Source organism: Rutidosis leptorrhynchoides, chromosome 2 (genome assembly GCF_046630445.1).
Source record: "Rutidosis leptorrhynchoides isolate AG116_Rl617_1_P2 chromosome 2, CSIRO_AGI_Rlap_v1, whole genome shotgun sequence".
NCBI classification, from domain to species: Eukaryota; Viridiplantae; Streptophyta; class Magnoliopsida; order Asterales; family Asteraceae; genus Rutidosis; species Rutidosis leptorrhynchoides.
Genome location: NC_092334.1, coordinates 583,854,311 through 583,880,747, shown reverse-complemented (window position 1 = coordinate 583,880,747; position 26,437 = coordinate 583,854,311).

The following is a 26,437-nucleotide window of genomic DNA, read 5'->3' as shown; positions in this document are numbered from 1 at the left end:
TCCAGACTCACTAATGCATCCTAACAAACTCGGTAAGACACACTAATGCAATTTTCTGGTTCTCTAAGACCAACGCTCGGATACCAACTGAAATGTCCCGTTCATATTGATTATAAACGTTCCATATTAATTGATTTCGTCGCGAGGTTTTGACCTCTATATGAGACGTTTTTCAAAGACTGCATTCATTTTTAAAACAATCATAACCTTTATTTTATCTATAAAGGTTTAAAAAGCATTACGTAGATTATCAAATAATGATAATCTAAAATATACCGTTTACACACGACCATTACATAATGGTTTACAATAAGAATATATTACATCAAAAATAAGTTTCTTGAATGCAGTTTTTACATAATATCATACAAGCATGGACTCCAAATCTTGTCCTTATTTTAGTATGCAACAGCGGAAGCTCATAATAATCACCTGAGAATAAACATGCTTAAAACGTCAACAAAAATGTTGGTGAGTTATAGGTTTAACCTATATATTATCAAATCATAATAATAGACCACAAGATTTCATATTTCAATATACATCCCATACATAGAGATAAAAATCATTCATATGGTGAACACCTGGTAACCGACATTAACAAGATGCATATAAGAATATCCCGTATCATTCCGGGAAATCCTTCGTACATGATAAAAACGAATTCGAAGTACTAAAGCATCCGATACTTTGAATGGGGTTCGTTAGGCCCAATAGATCTATCTTTAGGATTCTCGTCAATTAGTAGATCGGTTTACTAATTCTTAGGCTACCAAGCAAAAGGGGCATACTCGGCTTCGATCATTCACCCATATAATGTAGTTTCATTTACTTGTGTCTATTTCGTAAAACATTTATAAAACTGCATGTATTCTCATCCCAAAATATTAGATTTTAAAAGTGACACTATAACTCACTTTCACAGATTTTTACTTCGTCGGGAAGTAAGACTTGGCCACTGGTCGATTCATGAACCTATAACAAATATGTACATATATATCAAAGTATGTTCAAAATATATTTACAATATTTTTAATACTTTTTACTGTTTTAAGTTTATTAAGTCAGCTGTCCTTGTTAGTAACCTACAACTAGTTATCCATAATTAGATGTACAGAAATAAATTGATATATATTATCTTGAATCAATCCACGACCCAGTGTATACACGTCTCAGACTAGATCACAACTCAAACTATATATATTTTTGGAATCAACCTCAACCCTGTATAGCTAACTCCAACATTACTGCATATAGAGTGTCTATGGTTGTTCCAAATAATATATATAGATAGGTCGATATGATATGTCAAAACATTTGTATACGTGTCTATGGTATCCCAAGATTACATAATATATTAGAATACATGTATAATACAATATAATTTAGCTAGGATATAATTAATATAGATTTGTTACCAATTTTCACGTAGCTACAACAAGCAAAAATAACCAATCTTGTTTTACCCATAACTTCTTCGTTTTAAATCCGTTTTGAGTGAATCCAATTGCTATGGTTTCATATTGAACTTAAGTTTATGAATCTATACAGAAAAAGTATATGTTTATAGTCAGAATTACAGGTTACAAGTCATTTTTGTAAAGGTAGTCATTTTAGTCGAAAGAACGACGTCTAGATGACCATTTTGGAAAACATACTTCCACTTTGAGTTTAACCATGATTTTTGGATATAGTTTCATGTTCAAAAGAAAAATCATTTTCCCAGAAGAACAACTTTTAAATCAAAATTTATCATAGTTTTTAATTAACTAACCCAAAACAGCCCGCGGTGTTACTACAACGGCGTATATTCAATTTTACGGTTTTTTCATGTTTTCTGGTTTTAAATCATTAAGTTAGCATATCATATAGATATAGAACATGTGTTTAGTTGATTTTAAAATTCAATTTAGAAGGATTAACTTTTTTTTGCGAACAAGTTTAGAATTAACTAAACTATGTTCTAGTGATTTCAAGATTGGAAGTAAGCTAGCAAACTTGGAAGTATTCTTAATTTTATGAAACTAGAACTTATAGAATTTATAAAGAACACTTAGAACTTGAAGATAGAACTTGAGAGAGATCACTTAGATGAAGAAAATTGAAGAGAGAAAGTGTTTGTAGGTGTTTTTGGTCGTTGGTATATGGATTAGATATAAAGGATGTGTAATTTTGTTTTCATGTAAATAAGTCATGAATGATTACTCATATTTTTGTAATTTCATGAGATATTTCATGCTAGTTGCCAAATGATGGTTCCCACATGTGTTAGGTGACTCACATGGGCTGCTAAGAGCTGATATTTGGAGTGTATATACCAATAGTACATACATCTAAAAGCTGTGTATTGTACGAGTACGAATACGGGTGCATACGAGTAGAATTGTTGATGAACCTGAACGAGGATGTAATTGTAAGCATTTTTGTTAAGTAGAAGTATTTTGATAAGTGTCTTGAAGTCTTTCAAAAGTGTATGAATACATATTAAAACACTACATGTATATACATTTTAACTGAGTTGTTAAGTCATCGTTAGTCGTTACATGTAAATGTTGATTTGAAACCTTTAAGTTAACGATCTTGTTAAATGTTGTTAACTCAATGTTTATTATATCTAATGATATGTTAAATTATTATATTATCATGATTTCATGATATATTAATATATCTTAATATGATATATATACATTTAAATGTCATTAGAACGATAATCGTTACATATATGTCTCGTTTCGAAATCCTTAAGTTAGTAGTCTTGTTTTTACATATGTAGTTCATTGTTAATATAAATAATTACATGTTTACTTATCATTTATCATGATTAAACATAGTGTAACAATATCTTAATATGATTCATATGTAATTAGTAAGACGTTGTTATAACGATGATCATTATATATATCGTTTCGAGTTTATTAATTCAATAAACACAATTTTATGTATTTAACTCATTGTTAAAATACCTAATGAGATACTTACTTATCATAATATCATGTTAACTATATATATAATCATATATATGTCATCATATAGTTTTTACAAGTTTTAACGTTCGTGAATCACCGGTCAACTTGGGTGGTCAATTGTCTATATGAAACCTATTTCAATTAATCACGTCTTAACAAGTTTGATTGCTTAACATGTTGGAAACACTTAATCATATAAATATCAATTTCATTTAATATATATAAACATGGAAAAGTTCGGGTCACTACAGTACCTACCCATTAAATAAATTTCGTCCCGAAATTTTAAGCTGTTGGAGGTGTTGACGTATCTTCTGGAAATAAGTGCGGGTATTTCTTCTTCATCTGATCTTCTCATTCCTAGGTGAACTCAGGTCCTCTACGAGCATTCCATCGAACCTTAACAATTGGTATCTTGTTTTGCTTAAGTCTTTTAACCTCACGATCCATTATTTCGACGGGTTCTTCGATGAATTGAAGTTTTTCGTTTATTTGGATTTCGTCTAACGGAATAGTGAGATCTTCTTTAGCAAAACATTTCTTCAAATTTGAGACTTGGAAAGTGTTATGTACAGCCGCGAGTTGTTAAGGTAACTCAAGTCTGTAAGCTACTGGTCCGACACGATCAATAACCTTGAATGGTCCAATATACCTTGGATTTAATTTCCCTCGTTTACCAAATCGAACAACACCTTTCCAAGGTGCAACTTTAAGCATGACCATTTCTCCAATTTCAAATTCTATATCTTTTCTTTTAATGTCAGCGTAGCTCTTTTGTCGACTTTGGGCGGTTTTCAACCGTTGTTAAATTTGGATGATCTTCTCAGTAGTTTCTTGTATTATCTCCGGACCCGTAATCTGTCTATCCCCCACTTCACTCCAACAAATCGGAGACATGCACTTTCTACCATAAAGTGCTTCAAACGGCGCCATCTCAATGCTTGAATGGTAGCTGTTGTTGTAGGAAAGATCTGCTAACGGTAGATGTCGATCCCAACTGTTTCCGAAATCAATAACACATGCTCGTAGCATGTCTTTAAGTATTTCTATCGTCCTTTCACTCTGCCCATCAGTTTGTGGATGATAGGCAGTACTCATGTCTAGACGAGTTCCTAATGCTTGCTGTAATGTCTGCCAAAATCTTGAAATAAATCTGCCATCCCTATCAGAGATAATAGAGATTGGTATTCCATGTCTGGAGATGACTTCCTTCAAATACAGTCGTGCTAACTTCTCCATCTTGTCATCTTCTTTTATTGGCAGGAAGTATGCTGATTTGGTGAGACGATTAACTATTATCCAAATAGTATCAAAACCACTTGCAGTCCTTGGCAATTTAGTGATGAAATCCATGCTAATGTTTTCCCATTTCCATTCCGGGATTTCGGGTTGTTGAAGTAGATCTGATGGTTTCTGATGCTCCGCTTTAACCTTAGAACACGTCAAACATTCCCCTACGTATTTAGCAACATCGGCTTTCATACCTGGCCACTAAAAATGTTTCTTGATATCCTTGTACATCTTCCCCGTTCCAGGATGTATTGAGTATCTGGTTTTATGAGCTTCTCTAAGTACCATTTCTCTCATATCTCTAAATTTTGGTACCCAAATTCTTTCAGCCCTATACCGGGTTCCATCTTCCCGAATATTAAGATGCTTCTCCGATCCTTTGGGTATTTCATCCTTTAAATTTCCCTCTTTTAAAACTCCTTGTTGCGCCTCCTTTATTTGAGTAGTAAGGTTAGTGTAAATCATTATATTCATAGCTTTTACTCGAATGGGTTCTCTGTCCTTTCTGCTCAAGGCGTCAGCTACCACATTTGCCTTCCCCGGGTGGTAACGAATCTCAAAGTCGTAATCATTCAACAATTCAATCCACCTACGCTGCCTCATATTCAGTTGTTTCTGATTAAATATGTGTTGAAGACTTTTGTGGTCGGTATATATAATACTTTTGACCCCATATAAGTAGTGCCTCCAAGTCTTTAATGCAAAAACAACCGCGCCTAATTCCAAATCATGCGTCGTATAATTCTGTTCGTGAATCTTCAATTGTCTAGACGCATAAGCAATTACTTTCGTTCGTTGCATTAATACACAACCGAGACCTTGCTTTGAGGCGTCACAATATATCACAAAATCATCATTCCCTTCAGGTAATGACAATATAGGTGTGCCGTATTTAACTTTTTCTTTAACAATTGAAACGCTTTCTCTTGTTCATCTTTCCATTCAAAATTCTTCCCTTTATGCGTTAATGCAGTCAAGGGTTTTGCTATTCTGGAAAAGTCTTGGATGAACCTTCTGTAGTAACCAGCTAGTCCTAAAAACTAGCGTATGTGTTTCGGAGTTTTCGGGGTTTCCCATTTTTCAACGGTTTCAATCTTTGCTGGATCCACCTGAATACCTTCTTTATTCACTATGTGACCGAGGAATTGAACTTCTTCCAACCAAAATGCACACTTTGAAAACTTAGCGTACCGTTTTTCTTTTCTCAGCAACTTTAGCACTTTTCTCAAATGTTCTTCGTGCTCTTGATCATTCATCGAGTAAATAAGTATGTCATCGATGAAAACAATGACAAACTTTCCAAGATATGGCCCACACACTCGGTTCATGAGGTCCATGAACACAGCTGGTGCGTTAGTCAATCCAAACGGCATAACCATAAACTCGTAATGACCGTAAAGCGTCCTAAAGCAGTCTTTGGAATATCATCCTCATTCACCCGCATTTGTTGATATCCAGAACGTAAATCGATCTTCAAATAAACAGACGAGCCTTGTAGTTGATCAAATAAGTCATCGATTCTCATTAGTGGGTAGCGGTTCTTAATGGTAAGTTTGTTCAACTCTCGGTAGTCGATACACAACCTAAATGTACCATCCTTCTTCTTGACAAACAAAACAGGAGCTCCCCACGGTGATGTGCTTGGTCAAATGAAACCACGCTCTAAAAGTTCTTGTAATTGGCTCTGAAGTTCCTTCATTTTGCTAGGTGCGAGTCTGTATGGAGCACGAGCTATTGGTGCAGCTCTCGGTACAAGGTCTATTTGAAATTCAACGGATCGGTGTGGAGGTAGTCCCGGTAATTCTTTCAAAATACATCGGGAAATTCTTTTGCGATTGGTACATCATTGATGTTCTTTTCTTCGGAATTGACTTTCTCGACGTGTGCTAGCACAGCATAGCAACCTTTTCTTATTAGTTTATGTGCCTTCAGGTTACTAATAAGATTTAATTTCACGTTGCTCTTTTCTCCGTACACAATTAAGGGTTTTCCTTTTTCTCGTATAATGCGAATTGCATTTTTGTAACAAATGATCTCTGCTTTTACTTCTTTCAACCAGACCATACCGATTATCACATCAAAACTCCCTAACTCTACTGGTATCAAGTCAATCTTAAATGTTTCGCTAACCAGTTTAATTTCTCGATTCCGACATATATTATCTGCTATAATTAATTTACCGTTTGCTAATTCGAGTAAAAATTTATTATCCAAGGGCGTCGGTGAACAACTTAGTTTAGCACAAAAATCTCTACTCATATAGCTTCTATCCACACCCAAATCAAATAAAACATAAGCAGATTTATTGTCAATGAGAAACGTACCCGTAACAAGCTCCGGGTCTTCCTGCGCTTCTGCCGTATTAATATTGAAAACTCTTCTGCGGCCCTGCCCATTAGTATTCCCCTGATTCGTGCAATTTCTACTAAAGTGGCCCGGTTTTCCACATCCAAAACAAACTATGGCGGTATTATTTGTTCCGACATTATTTGTTCCTTTAGTTCTGTTATGCATTGGTCTGTAGATTTCGCACTTCTTCGCGCTATGACCATTTCTTTTACACCTGTTGAAAAATGTCGTGCAGCACCCCAGGTGATGCTCTTCACATCTTTGGCATGGCTGTTTTTGGTTTTTGTTGCCATTGTTGTTATTGAGATTGTTGTTGGGATTGTTATTGTTGCTGTTGTTGTTGTTATTGTTGTTGTTGGGCCGGTTATTGTAGTTGTTGTTGGGACGTTTGTTGAAGTTGTTGTTGCGATTGATGTTGCGGTTATTGGGATAGTTGTTGCGATTTTGGTTGTGATTGTTGTTGTTGTATTGGTGACTCTTGTCATTGGTTTCTTCCCACTTTCTCTTGACTTGTTTCATGTTAACCTCTTCGGTCACCTGCTCTTTAATCCTTCCTTCGATCTGATTCACTAATTTGTGAGCCATTCGACTTGCCTTTTGTATGGAGGCGGGCTCGTGTGAACTCACATCTTCTTGAATTCTTTCCGATAACCCTTTTACAAATGCGTCGATCTTCTCTTCTTCGTCTTCAAACGTTCTGGGACACAATAGGCACAATTCTGTGAATCGTCGTTCGTACGTGGTGATATCGAAACCTTGCATTCGTAATCCTCTAAGCTCTACCTTGAGCTTATTGACCTCGTTCCTGGGACGATACTGCTCGTTCATCAATTGCTTGAATGCTGACCATGGTAGTGCGTAAGCAGCATCTTATCCTACCTACTCGAGATAGGTATTCCACCACGTTAACGGCGTGCCTGTGAAGGTATGCGTAGCGTACTTAACTTTGTCCTCTTCAGTACACTTACTTATGGCAAACACCGATTCGACTTTCTCGGTCCACCGTTTCAATCCAATTGGTCCTTCGGTTCCATCAAATTCCAAAGGTTTGCAGGCTGTGAATTCTTTATAGAGCATCCTACACGATTTCTTGCGCTGTTGGCTGCATTGCTAGATTCAGAGTTATTGTTGGTATGTAGCACAGCCTGTACTGAGGCTATGTTTGCAGCAAGAAAGGTACGAAATTCCTCTTCGCTCATATTCATGGTGTGTCGAGTAGTCGGTGTCATTTCCTTCAAAATAGCCAACTGAATCGAGTTAATCATACAGAATATTAAGAGTAGTCAATAGTATTTCGTAGCATAATATGAACTCATTTATAAAAGCTTTTTTCTTCATATTAGCGTTTTATAAGTTTAAATTCGGGTACTACCTACCCGTTAAGTTCATACTTAGTAGCTAATATACAATTCAACTACTACAATTCCATATGAAAATCTGATTATAATAATATATCACATATAAATATTCTTCAAACTTACAACATCGCTATATTACATATAACATGAAATATAGTACACTTTGATACAGGATAGTTTTGAAGATAAATCTAGTTAATACGCAAGTTGCTCAGCAAAGGAAATAAAGACACGTAATTCATAAGTCCAGAAACAAGTCATGCATTCTGGTTTTACTAAGACGACTTCCCATCCTTGGTCTTGTGGAAAATAACCGTTATGACCATTGGCTAGGCAGCATGTTGTAATGTCGTCAAAAGGACGAGAGTTTCGTAATGTCTAACAGCCCCATAATAATCTAAAAACCTTGTTTCTCACCCCAACTACTGAATCTGTCACTTGTGGAAAGGTATTATTTAAAAGTTGCAATCCAATGTTCTTTTTCTCACTTTGGTAAGAAGCGAACATCACTAACCCGTAAGCATAACATGCTTCTTTATGTTGCATGTTAGAAGCTCTTTCTAATTCACGAAATCCTATGTTGGGATATGTTGAGTCAAAATAGGTTCTTAACCCGTAGCGTAAAATTGCATTTGGGTTCCCCGCATTTAACGCTTTAAAGAAAACACGGCGTAAATTACGGTCTCCCCAATGTGATATACCCCACCTATCAAAGGAAAGCCTTTTATAAACTAAGGCATTTCTGGAAAGTCTTTCAAATGTTTGACAAGTTAATTTCGCCATAACTAAATGTGCTGATGAATTCTGACCGACTCTAGACAAGATTTCCTCAATCATATCCTCTGGTAGGTCTTCTAAAATATTCAATTGTCTACCCTTAACGTCCATTTTGTTTTTATACTGTAAAATAGACAAGGATTAGATTCGTAAAAGATAATTAACAAACAATACAAGCAATTTTTACATAAAACATAAAAGTACAAGCACACTACAATACATATAATACACAACATGATTACAACCCTCTAATCTGAATCACTGGTTTCTTCTTCTTCGGACATGGTTCGTTTTCCTAATTTTCTTGGAATATATGGTGTTCCTCTAATAAGAGCCATCGTTTTCCATAATGGTTTAGAAAAACCTGGTGGTTTAGAGGTTCCCGGGTCATTATTATATTTTAGGAAATACGGATGTTGTCGATACATATAAAGTTCATCGGGGTTGGAATCGGGTTTCTCTATTTTTATACCTTTTCCCTTATTATTTGCTTTCGCTTTATTAAATTGGGTCGAGGTAATTTCTATAACATCATCGGAATCCTCATCGGGATCCGATTCATCAGAAAATTGGTAATCTTCTCAATATTTTGCTTCCTCGGCGAAAACACCATTGACCACTATTAACTTTGGTCCGTTGGTTGAGGATTTTCTTTTATTTAATCGATTTACTATAGGTATCAATATTTCTTCCTCCGGAACCTCTTCTTCTTCTGGTTCCTCCTCTTTCGATTCATCCTCTTCTGGTTCCTCTTCTTCTGGTTCCTCCTCTTCCGGTTCCTCCTCTTCCGGTTCCTCTTCGGAAATTTGTGAATCTTCCCAAAATATATTTGACTCTTCATTATTATTGGGTGAATCGAATGGATTTGTACTAGAGGTAGACATCTATCACACAATATCAAACACGTTAAGAGATTAATATATCACATAATATTTACATGTTAATAATATATAGTTTCCAACAAAAAAATGTTAAGCAATCGTTTTTGAAGAAAAACACGGTCGAAGTCCAGACTCACTAATGCATCCTAACAAACTCGGTAAGACACACTAATGCAATTTTCTGGTTCTCTAAGACCAACGCTCGGATACCAACTGAAATCTCCCGTTCATATTGATTATAAACGTTCCATATTAATTGATTTCGTCGCGAGGTTTTGACCTCTATATGAGACGTTTTTCAAAGACTGCATTCATTTTTAAAACAACCATAACCTTTATTTTATCTATAAAGGTTTCAAAAGCATTACGTAGATTATCAAATAATGATAATCTAAAATATACCGTTTACACACGACCATTACATAATGGTTTACAATAAGAATATATTACATCAATAATAAGTTTCTTGAATGCAGTTTTTACATAATATCATACAAGCATGGACTCCAAATCTTGTCCTTATTTTAGTATGCAATAGCGGAAGCTCTTAATAATCACCTGAGAATAAACATGCTTAAAACGTCAACAAAAATGTTGGTGAGTTATAGGTTTAACCTATATATTATCAAATCATAAAAAATAGACCACAAGATTTCATATTTCAATATACATCCCATACATAGAGATAAAAATCATTCATATGGTGAACACCTGGTAACCGACATTAACAAGATGCATATAAGAATATCCCCTATCATTCCGGAAAATCCTTCGTACATGATAAAAACGAATTCGAAGTACTAAAGCATTCGGTACTTTGGATGGGGTTCGTTAGGCCCAATAGATCAATCTTTAGGATTCGCGTCAATTAGTAGATCGGTTTACTAATTCTTAGGCTACCAAGCAAAAGGGGCATATTCGGCTTCGATCATTCACCCATATAATTTAGTTTCATTTACTTGTGTCTATTTCGTAAAACATTTATAAAATTGCATGTATTCTCATCCCAAAATATTAGATTTTAAAAGTGGGACTATAACTCACTTTCACAGATTTTTACTTCATCGGGAAGTAAGACTTGGCCACTGGTCGATTCACGAACCCATAACAAATATGTACATATATATCAAAGTATGTTCAAAATATATTTACAACATTTTTAATACGTTTTACTGTTTTAAGTTTATTAAGTCAGCTGTCCTTGTTAGTAACCTACAACTAGTTGTCCATAATTAGATGTACATAAATAAATTGATATATATTATCTGGAATCAATCCATGACCCAGTGTATACACGTCTCAGGCTAGATCACAACTCAAACTATATATAGTTTTGGAATCAACCTCAACCCTGTATAGCTAACTCTAACATTATTGCATATAGAGTGTCTATGGTTGTTCCAAATAATATATATAGATGGGTCAATATGATATGTCAAAACATTTGCATAGGTGTCTATGGTATCCCAAGATTACATAATATATTAGAATACATGTATAATACAATATAAGTTAGCTAGGATATGATTAATATAGATTTGTTACCAATTTTTACGTAGCTACAACAAGCAAAAATAACCAATCTTGTTTTACCCATAACTTTTTCGTTTTAAATCCGTTTTGAGTGAATCCAATTGCTATGGTTTTATATTGAACTTAAGTTTATGAATCTATACAGAAAACGTATATGCTTATAGTCAGAATTACAGGTTACAAGTCGTTTTTGTAAAGGTAGTCATTTCAGTCGAAAGAACGACGTCTAGATGACCAATTTGGAAAACATACTTCCACTTTGAGTTTAACCATGATTTTTGGATATAGTTTCATGTTCATAAGAAAAATCATTTTTCCAGAAGAACAACTTTTAAATCAAAATTTATCATAGTTTTTAATTAACTAACCCAAAACAGCCCGCGGTGTTACTACAACGGCGTATATCCGGTTTTACGGTGTTTTTCGTGTTTTCCGGTTTTAAATCATTAAGTTAGCATATCATATAGATATAGAACATGTGTTTAGTTGATTTTAAAAGTTAAGTTAGAAGGATTAACTTTTGTTTGCAAACAAGTTTAGAATTAACTAAACTATGTTCTTGTGATTTCAAGTTTAAACCTTCGAATAAGGTAGTTTTATATATATATGAATCGAATGATGTTATGAACATCATTACTACCTCAGATTTTGTGCATAAACCTAATATAAATGAGAAAAATATATCTAGCTTTAAAGGATCCTTTGATGGCTTGAAAGTTCTTGAAGCAGAATCATCACACGAAAACAAGTTCAAGTAAGATTTCCACTCGAAATAAGATTGTTATAGTTATGGAAATTGAATTAAAGTTTGAATATGAGTATTATCTTGTATTAGAAAGATATATTACTGTAAATAAGAAAGATTTCTTGAAGTAGGATGATCACTTTACAAGATTGGAAGTAAGCTAGCAAACTTGGAAGTATTCTTGATTTTATGAAACTAGAACTTATAGAATTTATAAAGAACAGATAGAACTTGAAGATAGAACTTGAGAGAGATCACTTAGATGAAGAAAATTGAAAAATGAAAGTATTTATGGGTGTTTTTGGTCATTGGTATATGGATTAGATATAAAAGATGTGTAATTTTATTTTCATGTAAATAAGTCATGAATGATTAGTCATATTTTTGTAATTTTATGAGATATTTCATGCTAGTTGCCAAATGATGGTTCCCACATGTGTTAAGTGACTCACATGGGCTGCTAAGATCTGATCTTTGGAGTGTATATACTAATAGTACATACATCTAAAAGCTGTGTATTGTACGAGTACGAATACGGGTGCATACGAGTAGAATTGTTGATGAAACTGAACGAGGATGTAATTGTAAGCATTTTTGTTAAGTAGAAGTATTTTGATAAGTGTCTTGAAGTCTTTCAAAAGTGTATGAATACATATTACAACACTACATGTATATACATTTTAACTGAGTCGTTAAGTCATCGTTAGTCGTTACATGTAAATGTTGATTTGAAACCTTTAAGTTAACGATCTTGTTAAATGTTGTTAACCTAATGTTTATTATATCTAATGAGATGTTAAATTATTATATTATAATGATATTATGATATATTAATATATCTTAATATGATATATATACATTTAAATGTCGTTACAACGATAATCGTTACATATATGTCTCGTTTCGAAATCCTTAAGTTAGTAGTCTTGTTTTTACCTATGTAGTTCATTGTTAATATACATAATGACATGTTTACTTATCATTTATCATGATTAAACATAGTGTAACAATATCTTAATATGATTCATATGTAATTAGTAAGACGTTGTTATAACGATAATCGGTATATATATCGTTTCGAGTTTCTTAATTCAATAAACACAATTTTATGTATATAACTCATTGTTAAAATACCTAATGAGATACTTACTTATCATAATATCATGTTAACTATATATATAATCATATATATGTCATCATATAGTTTTTACAAGTTTTAACGTTCGTGAATCACCGGTCAACTTGGGTGGTCAATTGTCTATATGAAACCTATTTCAATTAATCACGTCTTAACAAGTTTGATTGCTTAACATGTTGGAAATACTTAATCATATAAATTTCAATTTCATTTAATATATATATAAATATGGAAAAGTTCGGGTCACTACATAAAAAGAGTTCAACCATAAAGAACACCATGGCCAAGTCAAGTCTGACTTCCATGAACACGTTCGGTTATCCTAATGGTCCAATCCTTTATGTGTCTAAACAAACAGTTCCTTAATTAACTAAGAATCCCTCAAGCGGGGTGCAATGCTTGAGACCGCGTTATGGTGCAGTGTACTGATCAACACTAACTGTGTTCCATGGCCTTACTTAGCAGAGGTACAGCTTACAACAACCGATGTGCTTCAACGTGCACGTACGAAGTTTATATGCTTGGTGACTACACTAGCATGGTCTAGGACCGACAATGTACTAGGGGCCTAGTCAGATGTTTCACTACGAAAGAGTCCTCAGTCGGAATCTAAAGCTTGATAGACTTACTATAACCGGTGTGCCTCGGTCAATCTTACGTTGTATCCGATAGACTTCTCTTACCAAGGGGTGACACAGATAGTGTACTCTGAATCGGGGTTCGCGACTTCCCAATAACAGAGCCTATAACTACGTTCTATTAGTTGGAAAAGAGATTGAGTTTAAAGCATAATCGGAAAGCATTTCAACAGCATACACAAACCATAATATTATTTCGGCATTATAACTGCTTACATCATAGCATACACTAAAGATAACTACTCGCTAATCATGGCAATAATATCATAAAACATTATATAAGATAAGGGATAGAAGTACCAGTAGATTAAACGAGTTCCGAATACAAAAGTGACAACTTCAAGACTCCAGACCGCTCCTAATAAGATCTTCAGCGTTCGCCTCCGGGTACTTAATTTCCCGCTCGGAGGTGAGAAGGCCTTGAAAGTATGACTAATATTGTACAAGAGAGAGAGAGAAAGAAGTGATTTAAAGTGTGTGTTGTAATGAATGACAAAGACCTTTAAATAGACTTGAAAATTGCCAAATACGCCTGGCAGGCCGTATGGCAGGCCGTATTTGGCAGGCCGTATACAAGGCAGGACATTTGGTGGCTCGTGTGGTGGCACGTATATGGCAGGCTGTTTCCATACTGGCAGGCCGTATGGCAGGACGTTTGGCTTACTGGTCAGCCTTGATTCCCTGGATCGTAACTTGATTTCTTGTCTTTCACCGTTTTCGCTATAGAATCTTCGTTTTAGCTCCGATTCTCTTGATTCTTTTTGCACCGTCTTCGTAATTACTTGTTCATCAATTTTAACCGGCGAAGTGGGTATTTTGCCGACAAAGTTCGAATCTTTCTTGTTTTTGAGCCTTAATACCGGAGTAAAAACGGGACTTTTTAGCCGATATCAATGGTTTTACAATTTATATATATAATATATACATATAAATTCTTTAGAGGAATTGAGTTAATACTTCATAACTCATTGATACAATATACTCGTTGTTGACTCGTAATGATGTCCACGGTGCTTTCTTGAACTGACGAAGCTTATGATGTTATAGGTGCTGCTAGTGCTGATGTTGCTGACGGTACTGACGGTGCTGGTGATGTTGACGGTACTGTTGATGCTATTTGTAAAACAAATCTAGTTTGTAAATCGTGCACCACTCCTTGTCAGGGTTTCTACTTTTCCTTCTATCACCTCTATCCATCCATTCATCTGATTCATGGTTAGAACTGGGATAAATAATCTCTAAGATTATAGCTTATATAATCACCGTAGAATATTTCTTCGATGAAGTTATGAATCCATACTTCATCGTTAGTTGTTGCTGGTACTCCTTGGTACCTATGGTGCGTATGATGTTGATATATGAGGTACAGATTGTGATGTTGAGGCGTGTGATGTGGATGTTGTTGGTGGTGGTAATGGTAATGTTGGTGTTGTTGTCGATAGTACTATTGCCGCTGATGCTGGTGGTGCCTGTGATGCCTGCAAGTTGCGCATCATGTTCTCCAAAGTCACTACTCGAGCGCGAAGCTCGTTGACTTCTTCTATTATACCAGGATGAGCGGTGGTTTGGACGATCGGATAAATAAGATTTAGAATATGGGATAGTATATAATCGTGACGAGATACTCTGGAAATGAGAGAGAAAATGGTATTACTAACAGGTTCACCGGTAAGTGCTTCAGGTTCTTCGCCAAGAGGTAAATGTGGTGGACGGAAGGGATCGCCTTCTTCTTGTCTCCAATGATTAAGTAGGCTACGAACCTATCCCCAATTCATCCAGAATAGATGATGGCTAATTGGTTGATCCATTCCGGTTACGCTGCTTTCGGAGCTCGAGTGGAAATCCATATCGAAATAGCTGTCGGAATCTAAGTAATTTGAACTAGATACATGATCCATTTTGTGTAATCAAGGAAAAGATTTTTGGAATGAAGTAGATTATAGAACTAATTTGGTACTCCTCAATACATAGTTTACATATGTATTTATAATACCGGAATCCCAAAAGTTTCGGAGAATTTTACGGAAGATGTCAGATATGAATTTATAATGCCAAGATATGAATTTTGTCTATACACTATCTATGCAATCAGTGCAATAAGACGCGTTTAGACTTAAGATGATAGACAGGTAATTTCCAACAAGAAATGATAAGCAAAACTTTTGACATGTAGACACAGTCGAAGTCCAGACTTACTAATGCATCCTAACAACTATCAGTTAGACACACTCATGCAAGACCTGGTTCGCTAGGACCAATGCTCTGATACCAACTGTGGCGATCACTCCAAATACATATGGATGAATACATCATTCATCGATTTCATTGCGAGGTATTTGACCTCTATATGATACGTTTTATAAACATTGCATTCTTTAGAAAAGGTATACCATAAATTAATATTTAAATCCAAGGTTTTCGACATCTGATGATTTCTACATATAGACAATCACCGTAAATAATGGTTTACAATAATACTTCCGTTGACAATGCAGTCAAAATAGATACATGGTGATGATTTTGTGAATGCAACGTTTTCTCGAATAAAGCATGTATGACTCCATGCACATAGCTTGTATAATATATAAGAAAACAGTGGAAGACTTCTAGGAAACCTGAGAATAAACATGCTAACAAGTGTCAACACAAAGGTTGGTGAGTTCATAGTTTTAATGTTTCGTATAATCTGTATATAAAGGTGGATCACAAGATTTCAGTTGTTTCATTCAGAAACGTTTATCAAAATATTCTACAAGATTGAGCACCCTGGTAACTAAGCTTTAACGTTATAATAAGTACCCCTGTTTTAACATACATGCAACCAACATGTACAATACACGCAATCCAACGTGTACTAAACTCAAATAGCATACGTCTGTTTTATAGTTCAGGCTAGGGTTTCTATACCTGGAACAGACGGGGATGTCAAGCCCTATGGATCCATATACAACTATTCGCGCCCACCAGTTCTTATAACTGGCAGTTACTAGTTACCAAAGCTAAGGGATTTTTGGTTCAAACTCAGTGTAGAATTTAGTATGTACTTGTATCCATTGCGTTTAAAGTAAATTGCATGTATTCTCAGCCCAAAAATATATATTGCAAAAGCAATTAAAAGGGGAGCAAATGAAACTCACCTTAGCAGCACATAATGTCGTTCATCGAAATGTGACCGAAACTCAGAATACCAAATAACCATAGATTTCAACCTAGAGAACATATGTTGGTCAATAAATGTCTATCAAGCTAGGTCAGGTCATAGTGTATCACAATCCTAATGCTCGAGACCGACATACAAAAGTTATCAACAGTCATTTCAAAAAGTCAATTTTGACAAATGTTCAACAAAACGAGACGTGCCTTATATAAGGATTCATTTACTCGGCTGGTAATATTTAAAAATCCAGTTTATCAATCTTATATACAAGTTGTTTAAATATTAATTGCAGATTCAAAAGCAATTTCAATTAACGTTAATCATAATTCAGTTGACCATATCTTTTAATTCGTACATCGAAATTACGCGATTTCTAAATGAAAAGTTATTGATTTTTCGCCAGCTTTCCAATAACATGCATATCATATACTTTTTATCAGTAGTATATGTATTAAATTCGTGATTCATCATAAACTATCTAACAACAAAATTTAGCATACACGCATGCATAAACATATATACTCGAGCACTAGACATGGATACACTATTAATATAAAAGATAAGATATGAATGCTCACGTATCAATATTGTGATTCAATATTGGATGAAAGTACGTTGACGCAACGAAGATGGTAAACACTAGGTTTTACTTGCAAATAATACCCATGAACATTACCCATAACCTCCATAGCTATAACCCATAGTTTCCTTAGCTCTATCTTGCTCGAAAACCCATTTCGAAAGTGACCTGCTCATGACTTCGTCGTAGTATTTTATGTATAATACTAATAATAGCACTAATACTACTAATAATAATAATAAGATTAATAATAATATTAATCTTTAATAATAATAATAATAATAATAATAATAATAATAATAATATAAATAATATAAATAATAAAAATAAATAAATACATACGGAGTAATATAGGGATTAGAGAGATTGTGAAAGGATAGAGCAAGCAGAAAACTTCGGCTTTTATAAGCCTGATCTGGGCCCCATAACTCCGCGATCGCGGAGGGGTTGTGGGTGCTTTGGCCGCGATCGCGGCCCAACAACTTCCAGCTCAAATTTTTTTGTCACTTTGTTCGTCGACATAATTAAATATATAATATATATAATTTAAATTAATTAATTATATTTTATATTTTATTCCCGTGCATAGTTGATTTGTAATTTTTGTTCCGATAAGTCGTACATCGTCACTCGACTTATGTCCCGGTTCCGGTTTTTCGAACGTCCTTTCGTACACTGAGAAAACTTGTACTTTACGTTTCGTGACTCGTACCTTTGCCAAAATATAGACTTAAATTATCCATAGACTATACAACTCGAAATATAACTATACATGTGAGTGTTTTGGTCATTTACTTCTATAAATCAATGGCTCGTTATCTAACAAGGTATATTTAATAATATAGTTTCAAATCAAAACGTTTTATGACCAAGTTAATATTCCAACTTATCATATTGTTAAATATATAATTTCAATATTAATAAACATGTTATAAAATACACATCATACGTTATTCATATATCTAACACTTTACCATTTTTCGAATACCGTTAAAAATGAACGATTTCTCAAATTAACGTGGATCTCACAACAGAGACCCGTAATAATATCATAATCCTTAAGGGACTCAATAAATATCTTTTAATTCAATCGTTTGGTATAATCTTTTAACTCTGTAGTTAAATATATCAATCAGATAATCAAACCAATAAGTTTAATGCACAGTATCATTTACTTAACACTTTGTTACGTTTTCAAGTTATAGTATATATATGTATCTATTTACATATAATTATTCGCGAATCGTTGAGAACAATCGAAGGGTATTTGAATAGTTCAAGAAATTTGAGATTCAACTTTACAGACTTTGCTTATCGTGTCGAAAACATTAAATCATATCGAGAATTTGGTTCAAAATAAGTCGAAATTTTTCGGGTCATCACAAAAACCCAATTCACAAAATTCACAAAGCCCTTTTATTAGTGAGCATAAACAAACTTATATGAAAGCCCAAAAATCATAATATAGATAAAGATGTTAAACATGCCTAAAACTATATTTTTTTAGAAAATAAACATTTAAATAATTCCCGTGTTATCGGAAAAGCTAATATTGTTTCAAATAACGCAAAAAATAACGAATGGATTTTTTGACTGCGGTGCTACCCACACAATGACTTTTGAAAAATCCGATTTTTATTCCGAATCAAAACCCTGTGTTAATAAAATTCAAACGGCTAATGGAGGGATTGTACAAGTTAAAGGAGGTGGGAGAGTTGAAATTACTCCGACTATGAAATTATCAAATTGTTTATATATTCCAACCCTATCTCATAAACTTTTATCGGTTAGCCACGTTACAAAAGAATTGAATTGTTCTATTTTATTACACCATACCTTTTGTATCCTACAAGATATCAGGACTGAAATGTCCCGTTCATATTGATTATAAACGTTCCATATTAATTGATTTCGTCGCGAGGTTTTGACCTCTATATAAGACGTTTTTCAAAGACTGCATTCATTTTTAAAACAACCATAACCTTTATTTTATCGACAAAGGTTTAAAAAGCATTACGTAGATTATCAAATAATGATAATCTAAAATATACCGTTTACACACGACCATTACATAATGGTTTACAATAAGAATATATTACATCAAAAATAAGTTTCTTGAATGCAGTTTTTACATAATATCATACAAGCACGGAATCCAAATCTTGTCCTTATTTTAGTATGCAATAGCGGAAGCTCTTAATAATCACCTGAGAATAAACATGCTTAAAACGTCAACAAAAATGTTGGTGAGTTATAGGTTTAACCTATATATTATCAAATCATAATAATAGACCACAAGATTTCATATTTCAATATACATCCCATACATAGAGATAAAATTCATTCATATGGTGAACACCTGGTAACCGACATTAACAAGATGCATATAAGAATATCCCCTATCATTCCGGGAAATCCTTCGGACATGATAAAAACGAATTCGAAGTACTAAAGCATCCGGTACTTTGGATGGGGTTCGTTAGGCCCAATAGATCTATCTTTAGGATTCGCGTCAATTAGTAGATCGGTTTACGAATTCTTAGGCTACCAAGCAAAAGGGGCATATTCAGCTTCGATCATTCACCCATATAATGTAGTTTCAATTACTTGTGTCTATTTCGTAAAACATTTATAAAACTGCATGTATTCTCATCCCAAAATATTAGATTTTAAAAGTGGGACTATAACTCACTTTCACAGATTTTTACTTCGTCGGGAAGTAAGACTTGGCCACTGGTCGATTCACGAACCTATAACAAATATGTACATATATATCAAAGTATTTTCAAAATATATTTACAACATTTTTAATACGTTTTAATGTTTTAAGTTTATTAAGTCAGCTGTCCTCGTTAGTAACCTATAACTAGTTGTCGACAATTAGATGTACAGAAATAAATCGATATATATTATCTTGAATCAATTCACGACCCAGTGTATACACGTCTCAGGCTAGATCACAACTCAAAGTATATATATTTTAGGAATCAACCTCAACCCTGTATAGCTAACTCTAACATTACTGCATATAGAGTGTCTATGGTTGTTCCAAATAATATATATAGATGGGTCGATATGATATGTCAAAACATTTGCATACGTGTCTATGGTATCCCAAGATTACATAATATATTAGAATACATGTATAATACAATATAAGTTAGCTAGGATATGATTAATATAAATTTGTTACCAATTTTCACGTAGCTACAACAAGCAAAAATATCCAATCTTGTTTTACCCATAGCTTCTTCGTTTTAAATCCGTTTTGAGTGTTTCAAGTTGCTATGGTTTCATATTGAACTTAAGTTTATGAATCTATACAGAAAAAGTATAAGTTTATAGTCAGAAATACATGTTACAAGTCGTTTTTGTAAAGGTAGTCATTTCAGTCAAAAGAACGACGTCTAGATGACCATTTTGGAAAATATACTTCCACTTTGAGTTTAACCATGATTTTTGGATATAGTTTCATGTTCATAAGAAAAATAATTTTCCCAGAAGAACAACTTTTAAATCAAAGTTTATCATAGTTTTTAATTAACTAACCTAAAACAGCCCGCGGTGTTACTACGACGGCGTATATCCGATTTTACGGTGTTTTTCGTGTTTTCCGGTTTTAAATCATTAGGTTAGCATATCATATAGATATAGAACATGTGTTTAGTTGATTTTAAAAGTCAATTTAGAAGGATTAACTTTTGTTTACGAATAAGTTTAGAATTAACTAAACTATGTTCTAGTGATTTCAAGTTTAAACCTTCGAATAAGGTAGTTTTATATATATATATATGAATCGAATGATGTTATGAACATTATTACTACCTCAGGTTTTGTGGATAAACCTACTGGAAATGAAAAAAATAGATCTAGCTTCAAAGGATCCTTGGATGGCTTGAAAGTTCTTGAAGCAGAATCATGACACGAAAACAAGTTCAAGTAAGATTTCCACTCGAAATAAGATTGTTATAGTTATAGAAATTGAATCAAAGTTTGAATATGAGTATTACCTTGTATTAGAAAGATATCTTACTGTAAATAAGAAAGATTTCTTGAGGTTGGATGATCACTTTACAAGATTGGAAGTAAGCTAGCAAACTTGGAAGTATTCTTGATTTTATGAAACTAGAACTTATAGAATTTATGAAGAACACTTAGAACTTGAAGATAGAACTTGAGAGAGATCAATTAGATGAAGAAAATTGAAGAATGAAAATGTTTGTAGGTGTTTTTGGTCGTTGGTATATGGATTAGATATAAAGGATGTGTAATTTTGTTTACTTGTAAATAAGTCATGAATGATTACAGATATTTTTGTAATTTTATGAGATATTTCACTAATCATTGGAGTGTATATACCAATAGTACATACATCTAAAAGCTGTGTATTGTACGAGTACGAATACGGGTGCATACGAGTAGAATTGTTGATGAAACTGAATGAGGATGCAATTGTAAGCATTTTTGTTAAGTAGAAGTATTTTGATAAGTGTCTTGAAGTATTTCAAAAGTGTATGAATACATATTAAAACACTACATGTATATACATTTTAACTGAGTCGTTAAGTCATCGTTAGTCGTTACATGTAAATGTTGATTTGAAACCTTTAAGTTAACGATCTTGTTAAATGTTGTTAACCCAATGTTTATTATATATAATGAGATGTTAAACTATTATATTATCATGATATTATGATATATTAATATATCTTAATATGATATATATATATACATTTAAATGTCGTTACAACGATAATCGTTACATATATGTCTCGTTTCGAAATCCTTAATTTAGTAGTCTTGTTTTTACATATGTAGTTCATTGTTAATATTTATAATGACATGTTTACTTATCATTTATCATGATTAAACATAGTGTAACAATATCTTAATATGATTCATATGTAATTAGTAAGACGTTGTTATAACGATAATCGTTATATATATCGTTTCGAGTTTCTTAATTCAATAAACACAATTTTATGTATATAACTCATTGTTAAAATACCTAATGAGATACTTACTTATCATAATATCATGTTAACTATATATATAATCATATATATGCCATCATATAGTTTTTACAAGTTTTAACGTTCGTGAATCACCGGTCAACTTGGGTGGTCAATTGTCTATATGAAACCTATTTCAATTAATCAAGTCTTAACAAGTTTGATTGCTTAACATGTTGGAAATACTTAATCATGTAAATATCAATTTTATTTAATATATATAAACATGGAAAAGTTCGGGTCACTACAAGAACCGGGCTGATTATTGGGCGAGGCACTAAACGGAGTGAGTTATACTATGTAGACGAAGTAAACCAACAAGGTTCTGTGATGCATGCACACGGAACACCTTATAGGGAGGCATGGTTATGGCATAGGAGATTGAGTCACCCTTCTGCCGTATACTTACATGATTTATTTCCTAGCCTTTTTCCATCCAATGTTACTTTAAATTGTGAAACTTGTATTTTGGCCAAAAGTCACCGAAGTACATTTAAACCTAATAATACAAGAAAAGATGTACCTTTTGCTTTAATCCATTCTGATGTATGTGGTCCTGCACCGGTTATTGGGGGGAAAAACTTCTGGTATTTTGTCTTATTTATTGATGACCATTCACGCATGACCTGGATTTATTTTTTACTCACAAATCGGAAGTGTTTGAAATTTTTTTCCATTTTTATAAAATGGTGCAAACTCAATTTAACAAAAATATACAAATCTTAAGATCCGATAATGGGGGCGAGTTTGTCAATACTTCAATGAAACACTTTTGTGAAGATAAAGGGATTATTTACCAAACATCTTGTGCTCATACTCCCGAACAAAATGGAGTAGCAGAACGAAAAAATCGAATACTTTTAGAAATGACAAGAGCTTTATTAATTGAATCCAAGGTTCCAAAGTGTTTTTGGCCCGAAGCTCTTGCTTCCGCTACCTATCTTATCAACCCTTTACCTACTAAAATTTTGGGCACAAAAACTCCTAAAGATACTCTTTTCCAATTCCATACCCTTCTGACTTCATTTAGCATTGAACCTCGAATATTTGGGTGATCGATCTTTGTCCATATTCCAAAACATGAGCGCACCAAACTTGATCCATGTGCGGAAAAATGTGTCATGATTGACTATGGAATAAACCAGAATGGATATCGGTGTTATAGTCCCAAAAGGCATCATGTTTTTACTACAATGAACTGTGACTTTGTCAAAACTGAATATTTTTATGATACCAAACTCATGAGTGAGGGGGAGAAAGTGGATAATGACACTCTAAGTTGGATACAATGGACACCTAAACCAGACAATATCCAAATACCGCTACCAAATCCCGACAATATCCAAATTCCAACACCAAATCCCGACAATATCCAAATTCCAACACCAAATACTGATCCCGAATCACCAAATCCTAGTCCCGAATCACCAAGCATTGAACCTCCCGAAACCTCCTCAAATAATGAAAAAGACAGTCCAACTTATGATACACCACTTGATAACAATTCTACTTCCGCTGAAACCACCGAAAGATATGTTTTACCACAAAGAATCAACAGAGGTGTTTCAACAAAAAGATACTCTCCGAAAAAGGAAGATCAAAGATCAAGGTATCTTATTGCTAATATAGCACAAGGGAACCTATCAATTGAAGCACAAAAATTCAACTCTGCCTTATATTCTGAAGAGATTCCAACAACTGTTGATCAAGCTATGAAATCTGAAAAATGGAAAAAGGCTATGGAAGAGAAAATAGGAGCACTTAAGAAAAATGACACATGGGAAAATTGTGTTATTCCTCAACGGAAAAAAACTCGTAGGATGCCAATGGGTGTTTATAATAAAACGCAAACCAGATAGCACCATTGAAAGATACAAAGCCCGTCTTGTTGCCAAGGGATATACTCAAACCTATGGGATAGATTATTCTGAGACATTTTCCCCCGTTGCAAAAATCGATACTATCAGAGTTCTATTCTCTATTGCCACAAATGAAGAATGACCACTTCACCAATTTGATGTGAAGAATGTTTTTCTTAATGACGAATTAAAAGAAGAAGTTTATATGGAAGCTCCACCAGGATTTGCGGAAAACTTCAATGATAGGGAAGTTTGTCGACTTAAAAAATCTTTATATGGGTTAAAACAATCTCCACGGGCTTGGTTTGGAAGATTTACTTTATTTATGAAAAAATATGATTTCAAACAAAGTAACTCGAATCGCACTCTATTTTCTAAACAAAAAGAAAAATTAATTACATGCTTAATCATTTATATTGATGATATGATAATAACAGAAAATGATAAAAATAAAATTTCTAACTTGCAAATGAACTTATTTAAAGAATTTGAAATGAAAGACTTAGGCAAACTTAAATACTTCTTGGGGATTGAAGTATTAAGATCCCAACAGTGAATATTTATTTGTCAAAAGAAATATATTCTTGATCTTCTTACAGAGACATGGATGATTGATTGCAAACAAGAAGAGAGACTAATGATTCCAAATCAAAAGCTATTTATGGAAGATGATGCTGAGCTCGTGGATAAAGGACAATACCAAAGGATAGTGGGGAAGTTCATTTATCTTGCTCACACTCGACCAGATATAGCACATGCGGTAGGAGTTGTAAGCCAATTTATGCATCAACCACAGGTTCACCATTTGAAAGCTGCAATGAGGATTGTTCGATATTTAAAGAAGACATCAAGTCATGGAGTCGTATTTAGGAGAAATGGGCATCTAGAAACACAAATATATACAGATGCAAGATGGGTCGGAGAAAAAGGAGATAGGAGGTCAACCTCTGGTTTCTTTTCAATTGTTGGAGGAAACTTAGTGGCATGGAGAAGCAAGAAACAAAAGGTCGTTTCTTTATCAAGTGCTGAATCGGAATTTAGAGGAATAGCAAAGGGAGTAGTCGAAGCACTATGGATTGAAAACTTTTAACAGAAATTGGGTTCCCTCCAAAAGAAGCCATTCAAATCTTATGCGACAACGAAGCCGCCATTGCCATCTCAGAAAATCCGGTTCAACACGACATGACGAAGCATCTTGAAATCGACAGACATTTTATTAAAGAAAAGTTAGATGCAGAAATTATCTCTCTTCCATCAATCAGATCAGAAGATCAGCTAGCCGACATTATCACCAAATCTGTCAATGGAAGACTCTTCAGCGAAGTTCTTGACAAGTTGAACATTGAAAATCTCACCATTCAACTTGAGGGGGAGTGTTAGAGTACAGCAAAAACAATAAGTCAAATTACCATATTTGATAATTTGACTTTTGGGATCAGAAACTTATCTCATCATTTCCCATTTTGAGACTAGTGACAAGATCACAACAAACAGCCATGATAAAGAGTCAATAGCAGCCTGCATTTCCTCATTTGCAAAAGGGGGTTATAAAAGTTTATTGTAGTCTTCCCTTAAGTAGAAGTAGCTGTTTTCAATATTTGTATATAAAAACCACATCTGTATAAATACTAGACATAATACAATTGTATCAAAACACATAATTATTCAATAGAAGATCAGGTTATCATATTATCATCATATTATCTTTTTATCACAATCACTTATTAATTTTGATTTTCTATGAATTATGATATAAAAACACAAGATTTCACTACTCTTCCGTTGCGACAAACAATATCAATATTGCACCAATATTTAATTATATGAATATGAATATATAATTTAAAATGCCCAAAAACTAAATTTAGGTAAAAAAAAAAAAAAAAAAAAAAAAAAAAAAAAAACTCAGTTATTATCAATCTTGGTCTAAAAGATAGTGTTCAAGTTATTAAATTAATTACAATAATCAACATTGTAATTAATATATCATCCGTTGAACTTAACGTGTTTTCGAACACTGTTGTGTTTGAGTTCAAACGGATTATGTTTTATTGTTCAGACTATAGGGAGAAGAGTACTACTACGTAGTAGTTTTTACTTAAATGTACACTACCCATCGCAACTTAATTATCATATGATCTTTTGATATTTTTT